This window comes from Micrasema longulum, unplaced genomic scaffold (assembly GCF_059751315.1).
Source record: "Micrasema longulum isolate JH-2025_06_02 unplaced genomic scaffold, ASM5975131v1 h1tg000927l, whole genome shotgun sequence".
NCBI lineage: Eukaryota > Metazoa > Arthropoda > Insecta > Trichoptera > Brachycentridae > Micrasema > Micrasema longulum.
The window spans coordinates 416,219-427,772 of NW_028278118.1; the positions used below are offsets into that span (position 1 = coordinate 416,219).

General features: G+C 33.9%; 1 long non-coding RNA gene across 1 annotated transcript; it reads right to left on the reverse strand.

The window, feature by feature from the left end:
• Positions 1 to 1,215: 1,215 nt before the first annotated feature.
• LOC148278132 (uncharacterized) lies at positions 1,216 to 11,004 on the reverse strand. The gene is made up of 3 exons (XR_015823269.1): positions 10,832 to 11,004; positions 7,846 to 8,526; positions 1,216 to 5,091 (listed from the first exon to the last, which is right to left on the reverse strand). It is a non-coding gene; the product is annotated as an uncharacterized LOC148278132 (long non-coding RNA).
• Between the last annotated feature and the right edge of the window lie 550 nt (positions 11,005 to 11,554).

The following is an 11,554-nucleotide window of genomic DNA, read 5'->3' on the forward strand; positions in this document are numbered from 1 at the left end:
AAATTTAAATATGAACAACTCCCTAGGGAGGAAATCTAGCCAGTCTGCAAGCATTTGGACATAATCAAACATTGTTGAATTACTACCTGGTAAAAGAAGAAGTATAAAAATTGGAAAATTGTTTTCAGGCGTTGCCTAGTGGTGATTTGGTTCAGCCGGATGAATCTCACCCGCGTGATAAAGGATTCAGCTCTTTTACTTCACAAAAGTCAGCAGATGGAAGAGTTGAGGAAATGTGGATGTTCAAACATGGGCAGAATGGTGAATGTTACACAGTGTGTAAAGTGGCCACTTAAACCAGCCAATGACAGGTCATAAGCCCTGTAAATGCCTAGACTTCCATATTCCCTTCTCAAAAACATTTTCCCTCTCTGTTGAAATAAATTTAAAAATCATACATCTTAAATATTGTGGTACAACAAAAAAGTATGTTCATGTGTAATTGTATTAGAGTAAGGGTAGAGGTGTGTTCGTATGTATTTGTGTGGGAGTAAGTGTTCAGGTGTGTGTAAGCGTGGGCATCTTTAAATAGCAAGTGGGAGCGTATTTTAGCCACAAAGAATGAGTCTTAATTTATTTTTAAATAAATTAAGGGGCATGTTAAATACTAATTAATTTGTTCATTTTTTTTTTAAATTCTATGACATCGTAAACAGTATAATGTGTTTGTCTACTTTATTAGTTTTATATCACCCATCAATGGGAGGAGTGCTCTCCCGAAACTATAGTAGTGTTCTTGTAAATGAATAAAAATTGTGTAACGCTAGTAACATTTTTTTTTTGTATAATAATTTATAATGAAGTATTACGAAGTTAATGCCTATTCAATTAACAAAAAAATATCTAGTTTTAAATGGTATTAGATTGTAAATAAGTCATACATGAACTGTGTATTTAATATTAAACATTTGAATAAATAAAAATCTGGAACTCGACACTGGCTGGAACACCCCAATTGGAGGTGAAAAGCAAAATAATATCTTAAAAAAAGAAGAAAACTATTCTGAAAACGAGTAAAAGACGAAGATAATTTAAAGACTTTATTTAATTTTGTTTGTTAAACTTAATCTTAATAAATCAATGAGTTAACTAATAAAATATGAGGAAATGGCATACGACTAATTCAACAAACAAAAAAGAAAACTAACGGCTAGATCCTCATACTAACTAAGTTATAATAAAAACTTTAAACTTATTAACTAACATAATGCTACCGACCGGTTTCTTTGTTATATTTTATTTTTATTTCGTATATTTTATAAAGGCAACATAATACAACACAACAAACATATCAAAACAACAGTTTTCTTTATTTATATATTTTTATTAAAGAAGGTAAAACATAAACAGAAAATATGCAAGGAAAATAATGAAACCCACTAAACCGCTTTACCGGCTTGTCAGCAGGATTCTTATTTTCCTTTACAAAGAGAAACGTTAGAGATATTATATCAATTTAAAAAGTAATATTAATATTATTAAGAACTAAAAACATACCTAATTTTCACACAAAATTCTTTTACAAAAATTAAAATAGATGAGATAAAATGATAATCAATATAAAGCTTTGTTACATATTAGCCATTTAATTATATTTTTCTTAAAAGCTTTGTCAACATTTTCTTTTGAAATCATCTTAGGAATCTTATTAAAATTTTTAGTAATTGTATAATGAAGTGTTCTTTGGCCATACTTGTTTGCAAACCTCGGTACTGAAAAGCATTCACGTTGTGCTAGCCTTGTATTTTGTGAATGTAAATACCTTTTCTGGTAGTTACTATCAAATCGGTATCTAGTAACAAATTTGAGCCATAGAATAGCATTTACGAACAGGCACCCCGGCTTTTTAAAAAGTTCGGGTGCCTCTTCCTTTTAAATTTTAGGTGATCTGTTAATTAATTTAAGAGCCGAGGTTTGTAAAGATAGAATTTTTTTAATGTTGGTTTTACAAGAAAAGCCCCAATTGGTAATACCGTACCTAATAATTAATTCTGCTAATGATTGATAAATAAGTCTTAGAGAGAAGTTACAGAGAATAATTCTTAGATATAAAATGTCGTTTCACAAGTACTCCAATCAGAGCCTAAATTTGTTACTAGGCATGTAAAAACCGTCAAAAACGGTATGTGTCATAGAATTAAGGATAGTCCAGAAGGAGCGTAGAATCATATTTGGATACATCGGAATGTCTAAAAAAAACCCTCACTTTGCACCATTTTCGGCGCGCGCATGCGTGAAGTCATCGCGTAATGTTGCCCGATCGCGACAAATATTGCGATTTGTCAATTTCTCTGAAATTTTATTGCACACGCGGAAATATTGATTGATTCAACAGAGTATATAAGTAAAGGGTCATTTTATAAGAGTAATTAAATTAATGAACTTTAAACATAAAAAATTAAACAATCTTCATTTTACATAGAGCGGATATTTTTATGTCATGTTATTTGATGTTTTAAAGATAATGTCGATAAATGTCCACCACGGCGTTGTTTAATCCGGGTGGTCCAATTTCCATTAGTTCTCTCATGAGATGAGCAAAGTAGGGTAAAAATTTGACTACCCTGGCAACACTAACAAAATGTCTATTTTGTTTTCTTTGACAATCTATATTCCGATAGATGGAAAAATAATAATTTTTTTAAGTAATGCATTTGATACTTACAATGTAATCCCATCCTGTTTCTTTTTGATCACAGCAGTATTTCTACACTTTAAAACGACACAACACGGCATAGTTGAATTCAAATCGGTAGTTGCGTACTGAGCAACATCAACAAAGAAACTTATGGGTCAAAACGTAAAACTACTTCTTTATGAGTAGTTTAGTCGCCTTCTGTTTGATGCGCGTATGCGGTTTCTGGACTATTCTTAATTCTATGGTGTGTGTGTGTGAGAAAAAGAGAGAGGGTGGAAGGGTGTGTGTGTGATTATGCGGAGAATTGACGGCTGTCCGAGAAGCTGCGCTCGGTTCAGCAGAAACTCGGTGATTGAGCAAATCCAGACGAAGATACTAGAGGGATTATGAATGAGCAGTGACAGATTTGTGTACGCTGCAGCCGATGGAATCCTATCTGGACAACGTCCATCTAGAAGCCACCCGAGAGATGAAGGGACAGTTGGACCTCATCATCACAGGAGAACAATTAGTCTTCAATGCCACAGATCTTTTGGAAGAGGAAGAATCATTTTGAGGCATCTTTCCCCGATTAGGGATTCTTCAAATAATATTTTACCGTCTTCCCCTTCTGAAGCATTGCTATTCCCAGTTGTTATTCCAAGGAACTCTTTTACGGCAGCGTAGCCTGTTTTCACTTTTTCCATTTTCAAATTCTCGTTAATTTCATTGCATCGATTCTGGTAGTATAGCTCTTTAGAAATTATCTTCTTATTTTATACCTCAACACCTTATACTTCTAGGCCGCGATTATGAAAGGCCATCTTCATCGGTATATACTGCGACGGTATAAACTAATATCGATATTTATGTACGAAAGTGTGTATATTTGTATGAAAATTCAGAGTGTCAATAAATGTCATTAATTAATCACAAATTATTGTGAATAATTTTTAGTAATTTCACAGTTAGAACTTTCTCACCAATATGATTTAATGAATGATGAATCAAATCTCGTTTTTCGGCAAAGCTGTATTCACAATTGGAACAGGAGAAAATTTTGTTGGCAGCTGTATGAATCAACATGTGAGTTTTTAAAATATCGCTACGTGAACATTTAAACAGGCATTCTGAGCATGAGAATGGTTTCTTACCAGTATGAGTCAGCATGTGTGTTTTTAAATTACCTAGCCTTGAACATTTATATTCGCACTCTGAGCATGAGAACGGTTTCTCACCAGTATGAACCGACATGTGTGATTTTAAACTACTTCTTTGTGAAAATTTATATTGACACTCTGAGCATGTGAATGATTTCACACCAGTATGAGTCAACGAGTGTTTTTTTAAATGGCTTATTTGTGAACATTTATATTGGCACTCTAAACATGAGAATGGTTTCTCACCAGTATGCGTCAGCATGTGTGATTTTAAACTTCCTATCCGTGAACATTTATATTCACACTCTGAGCATGAGAATGGTTTCTCACCAGTATGAGTCAACATGTGAGATTCTAATAAAGCTCTACGCGAACATTTATACTGACACTCTGAGCATGAGAATGGTTTCTCACCAGTATGAATCAACGAGTGTCTTTTTAAATGACTTATTTGTGAGCTTTTATATTGGCACTCTGAGCATGAAAATGGTTTCTCACCAGTATGAGTCAACATGTGAGATTCTAATAAAGCTCTACGCGAACATTTATATTGGCATTCTAAACATGAGAAAAATTTCTCTCCAGTATGAGTCACCATGTGTGATTTCAAATTACCCATCCTTGAACATTTATATTGGCACACTGAGCATGAGAATAGTTTCTCACCAGAATGAGTCAGCATGTGTGATTTTAAATTTCCTATCTTGTAACATTTATATTGGCACTCCGAGCATGAAAATGCTTTCTCACCAGTATGAGTCAACATGTGTGATTTTAAACCGCTTTTTTGTGCACATTTATATTGGCACTTTGAGCATGAGAATGGTTTCTCGCCAGTATGAGACAAGACGTGCAGCTTTAATGAAACTTCACGTAAACATTTATATTGGCATTGTGAACATGAGAATGGTTTCTCTCCAGTATGAGTAAGCATGTGTGACATTAAATTTTTTTTGATTGTACATTTATACTGGCACTCTGAGCATGAGAATGGTTTGTCTACGGTATGTGTAAACATGTGTGATTTTAAATTTTTTTTAATTGTACATTTATACTGGCACTCTAAGCACGAGAATGGTTTCTCACCAGTATGAGTCAACAGATGTCTTTTGAAATCACTTATTCGTGAACATTTGTATTGGCACTCTGAGCATGATAATCTTTTCTCACCAGTATGAGTCAACATGTGTCGTTTCAAACTTCTTCTTTGTGAACATTTAAATTGGCACTTAGAGCATAATAATGATTTTTTGCCAGTATGAGTCGATTTGCGAGTTTTTGAAGAATCAAAACCTTTTCGCTTCGCTTGTAAACCTGAAACAACCAAAATACCATATTACTAAGACTTTTCTAACTAGTAAACAAGAAAAGGAGACAATTTCAGGCTTTCTATAATAGTAAGGCTGTCTCAAAATCATCATTATTCCATGTCCACTCCCTAGTTGGAGCATATGCATATGTAGTCCACAAAGAGCTTTCATGCATCTATATCATCTGCAAGCTCCTGTGCGTCCTCTCAAGTCAGGTTCGCGTCTTTTTGTTGTGACATACACTGCCGACGAACAGTCAGCAGCGGACGCCGAGAACCTGATGCCTTGTAAAGTAGGCATCTTCTGTATATAGCCTAGCCATCTGTATGACCTCTGTTCGATGAAAGTAGTCATCGCAGTGTACTGTGTCAATTGTATTATTATTTTATTCCTTACAAAGTCAAACCACCACACGCCCAAAATTCTTCTGAGACACCTATTCTCAAAACTCAGTATTTTGCTGTTTTAGGCCCTAGTGAGGTGCCACGATTTGCATTCGCAAAGGATAGGTGTTATGCAGGCGTTAGAACAAGTATCCGATCTCCAGACAGCCTTCATATGGCTAAATATGCTGCTAGTCCTAGTGCAGTCCCAGTTTTTTTGCTGCTATTTTCTGTAACATATACTCCGAGGTATTTGAAACTGACGACCCATCCGATGATTTGGTTTGACAGTCAGGGAATTTTGAGCATCAAGGCATGAGGTGATACACAGTACATGGGGTTTTGCAATATTGATTTTTAAACCCATGCATGCGGAGTACCTATTCAGGCTATCTACAGTGGCCCGAAGACCCCCGACTGAATCTTTAATTATAATTGCATCTTCGGGATACTCTAGGTCGCAGAGTTTTTGGGAGGAGGGGACGGATATTCCTCGATCTAGTGGAATTGACTTCGTTAGGATGAAGTCATAAGGATTATAAAAAGGAACGATGCCAAGACGCGATTTTGTCGAACTCCGGTGCTGACCTCAAACCAACCCTCAACTATCTGCATCATTATGACAATTTCATTAAATTACATTTCCCTGTAACTGCGTAATCATTAAAGATAAAAGTAATTTTAAATATAAAGTTTATATTTGAAGCACTAACTTTGTGGTTATTCATTATAATAAAATAAATAAAACAACTTTGTTTTTAACCACCATCTACACAACTAATAATATGGGAACATTGTTAAAAAATCCATAAACATAATAAATCTGGGATATACCAATTAAATAGTAATGATTGCGATTCAATCTACATTGTAAAAGAACACTTAAGATGCTTAAATTAAAAATGCTTAATATTAAAATACCTTCCCGCCGCACACGAAATAAGTCGGTGTTTGTCGAGGTGTCCAGCGGGCACAACTACTATGTAAATTCACCTATAGCTAGACTCCATCGCCTTGGTAATGAATATGGCGATGTTGATATATTTCGTTACTCATTGAGCATATTCAAGACCAAAGTACTACAGGCGACCGACGCGACGGAGTCTAGTCAATAAATCTTCGATCGTATTTATGTATGCTTAAAAGTTAGCCCGTGTTATGTTTTATATTTTTAGTTTATAAAACCCTTTTTTGGTTTGCAATATTTTGGATAACTTCACTTTAAAGTTTAGTTTACCGTAGTAAAAAAATAAAAAATAATAATAATTGTTTCATTTGAATCCTACTATGCCTTATATTATAAACCTAATATAATGTATGTATTATGTCTTAATAGTGTATTATGTTAACTATGTAACTTTATTTTTAAATTTTAAATATATTTTTTTTAAATTTTTATATTTGAAAAAATGTTAATTATGTTTGATGTGTAACTTTTTCTTATTATATAGTATGTATAATGAAAAGCCCCATGGGCGTCAAAAGAAAGAAAAATAAATAAAATAAATAAATAAAATATTTTTTCTGAATTCGCAAATCATCTGATAGAAAATAATCATAACTTCAATAAAGACACTGGATTAAAAGTACTTCATGTTGAAAATAAAATATTAAAATTAGACAACTTAGAAATCCTAGAAATTAAAAAAGCGATTCATAATAAGAAAACAATAATTAATAACCAAATGAACAATATTTCTTTTAGTCCTCTCCTGTCTTATTTCGAAAATAATGATATCAAATTACCACCTGTGTAAGGAAAAAACGATTTGATTTATTGGGTACATGTGCAGTATTTAGTGAATATGATAAAAATAAAAAAGGAATCAATTCATTAGTTACGTAAACCTTGACGAAGAAGCTTGTTTGCTTTGAAACCGGTCGGTGGAAAATAAAAATTAGTGGTTAAAAACAAAGTTGTTTTATTTATTTTATTGTAATTATAAATATTTAAGAATATTTTATAAAGATGTAAATTTCTAGTATAAAATTTTTAGTAAATAAAAATGTGTCCCACCGAAAAGTCTTTAGAATTAGTGGGTAACAAATTGTAATATGTATTTAACAAATATAAAATCAACGCTGTTCTGCAGCACTGAAGCTGATATTACGAACATCTTCCTTACTTAAATTTTGTCATTTCTTTTGAACTCTTCTTATTATTATTTGTGGGTGGTTTTACAAAGACCTTTCTTCTCACTACTCGTTGTCAAAATAGAGTAATACCGGAAACAAGGCATGAATAATACAACTCAGCTGCAACCTGATTTAAAATCGGCATTTATACAGTGGGAGGTAAGATCATCTTCATACCATTATCCATAGTCCACAGACATAATCTCAGCGCAGATAATTGGAAAGAAAGTTTTACTTACTTGAGGCCATTTCATTGCTGCCAGACGAATTCAAACATTCTCGTTTGATGTCAGGATCATCAATATCCATCTCCGTGAAGATAATTATATCACTGGTTATCCTAGGCTGGTCAGTACTGGTCCCCGGTTCAGCCTTCACAGTAGCAACACCTGTCTCCTCGCTTCTGTGGAGACATGACATCCCTTCCCCAGTATAGACAATATCTCCTTTTACATCACAACTCTCCGGTTCAGCCTTCACGGTAGCAACACCTAGTTTCTCGATTCTGCGGAGCCATGACATCCTTTCCCCAGTATAGACAATATCCCCTTTTACATCACAACTCTCCGGCTCAGTCTTCACAAAAGCAACACCTAGCTCATCGCTTCTGTGGAGAGATGACACACCTTCCCTAGAATAGACAATATCTCCTTTTACTTCACAAGTTCCTGGCTCAGCCTTCACGGTAGCTACGCCTGGCTCCTCGTTTCTGTGGATACATGACATCACTTCCCCAGTATGGACAAAATCTCCTTTTACATCACAAGTCTCCGGTTCAGCCTTCACGGTAGCAATAACTGGCTCTTCGTTCCTGATGGGATATTGCACACCATCCCAAGAACGTAGAATATCTCCTTCTACATCGCCAGTTCCCGGTTCAGCCTTAATATTCACTGAAGCTATTTCCATTGTGTTTCCTTCTAGAAATAATAAGTAAATATTGGTATAATCTTAAAGTAAATATCATGGAAAGTAATTAATTAAAGAAAACTAGCAGGAAACTGTATCTGGCAAGAAAATTTGGCCGTTAGAATCTCGAGCACCTGCAAATATCGCACCTTTGGGCCTCACACGCATTTTTTTAAAGCAATCTATACGTAACTAAGAAGAATCTGTAACTCAAAACAATGTTACCAAAACTACTCAAAATGTGGAGATATATCAAACAACTAGGCAAAAAGTTCGGTTAGATAGCGATCGTATTTTTTTTGTGAAGAATCTGTCGTAAAAAAGAATAAAAATCAATAGTCGGCAACTTCACTGTTAAATACTAGTAAATTCCTCATTTTATCGACCCCACGCCTACGGTCCTTAATACATTTTTCTCTAGGCCTAATTAAATCGGTTCCACAGGCTTAAGTTAATCAGCTCTACGGGCCTTGGTTAATAAGGATTTAAGATGCGCTATGTATCCATAATACAAATTAAAATTCACATTCACAACGCTCTCGAGTTATGGCGAAAATGGCTCTATCTAGGTTGACACAAGGATAAAAGGACTAATAAGTTTAACGGGTGAACAATCTTTCCTCTCTAGGCAACTTTAGAACTTTTCGACTTCGTCTATTTATATTACTCACTGGCGTATTCATATCTCAAATTACGGAGACAGTTAAAACTCTGAAACGGCAAATAAAAACTTAACTATATACTGGCAGAATTAATACAAATAATGGACCTTTTGAATACGCGCCACCATTGTGGACAATAAGAGGGCCTGCATTTAAAACATATGAAGGTACGAAAAAAACAATAAAATAAATGAAAAAATACAGAATCGAAGGTATGTTGTGTAGAAATTATCAAAGGGCATTTTTCTCGATACGAAAATTAATAAGCAATGAAAAATCGTGATCGACGGGTGGCAAAATACAACGTTAACAAAGAATAGTAATTAAACCAAGGTAAGCTTTAAAGATCCGAATCGTCAAATAATTTAATTATCATAATTAACACATTTTAGAAATACAAAAGCGTCAAATAATTTAACTTAAGAACAACCTGGGACTAACAGAAAAAGAAATATTTTATTGTGTACCGCAATAAAGTTCTACAAATTACTTTCCAATGACTTAAAAGACATACAAAACATATAAGTACGCACTAAAAAACAAACTTAAAATCTGTTCTTACAGCCCATGTGGCGAGTGATATGTGATGTTTGTTTATTGACTTTTAAGTGTCATAATATATTATATCCCTTCATACCAGCAATTTTGCTGATTGGGACTATTTTGTGCAAACAAAATATGCAATGTTAATGATAAAAATAATATTGGCTGATTTATATAGCGCCATTTTTGTGAAAAATCACCTCAAGAGCGCTTTACAATTGTATACCTAAACTTACATTCTAACTAAACTAAAGTGATATATTATATTTCCAGATTTAAAATTTAGGGTATGATAGTCTAAAGAAGTGGGATTTTAGTTGGGATCTGAACTGACTTGGACTGTCAACGATTCGTAAGTTTGAAAGCAATTGGTTCCAGGCAGAAGGGCCGGCGGCGGCAAAAGCACGATCTCAAAATCTAGTGTTCGGGGAGCGCCGGATTTCGACAAGTTTTCCTCTTCCTGAATCAAATGCTGACCTATATGTAATGGTACGTAATACATAATTTAAAATGTAAATAAAACGATGTAGTGGGCATGTGTATGTATGTGTGTATGTTTTATATGTAAATATCTTTCTCAATATCCATATACCTATGTTGGTAAATTTTCTTATTTTTCCTTATGTTATCTTTAATTTTTACTAAATTTACATCCCTTTGTTTCACTGCTGCACTTGAATGTATTTCTAATAAATATAAAAGCCCATAGGGCGTGGAAATTAATAAATAAATAATAAAAAATCTACACATATTATTATGTCAACCATCCCATTGCTTTACTCCTGAATAAGAAGACAAATGCGAGTTCAACTGTAATGGTTGTCCATGGTTAAGGCTACTATCATGTCATATTCAGCATTACCCCCACGTAACAGTATAGCCGCAAAATATACCTGACGATCGGATACACTTTTGCCTACGAGATGTGTCCGGAAAGTCAAATAATATAATTTATTATAGGTCGACCATTGCGGCTACTTTATGAAGCCATCGAACAAGAAAGAAACCTAAAAAGTCGGGTTAGCTGTCGCCTGTCATACCGAGCGGGGCCCACGCGTGAAAGGAAAGCGATATTTGTTGTTCTACTTTACATACTGGAATTGTTACTTACTTTTGTATGAAAACATTTAGTTAAATCGTAAATTATATTGAAATTTATATATTTTGTATCCTCGATATACGGACCGCGCTGCTTAGCGCTTGACACCCACAAATTAAAATAACTATAGATTTATATCTATCGGAATTTTCTATGTAAAATAATTATTCCTCGCCATTTAGTGTAGTCAATAATAGAAAGAAATACCATAGAGTATAAATTTAAAACGGTACCTACCTGAATGTGTAACATTTAACGTGATACAAGTTATACCAAAGTGTTTAAAATATTCATGCATTAAAACCATTTTTCCCCGTTAAATAAACTATTATTTTCATTATTCACCATAAAATCAACCTTGGGAAAAAACTCGGCTATTTTAAAAAAAATTAATCAATACAAATTTATATAAACTTAGTACATTATTTTATTTTCTTTTCTATGATTTCTCAAACAATAATGCACTTTGACAATAGTAACCTTTTAGTTCATGCTAGTTCGTGGATTCAGGAAAGAACCCCATTTTAATTACCGCCTCTAGGCGTCCATTCCACATATATCTTTTTTACCTGAGCCGTTACTAAGTACTCAAAATAATATTCCGTCTATTGTTAATGTCAGTTAGGATTCGATACCTAGGGTCGAATTCAAATGACCGAGCGGCAAATTACCTGAATTTTCAAAACCCTTCCTATTGAAAATAATAATTTTAACAATAAATATTGACGCCCGTGG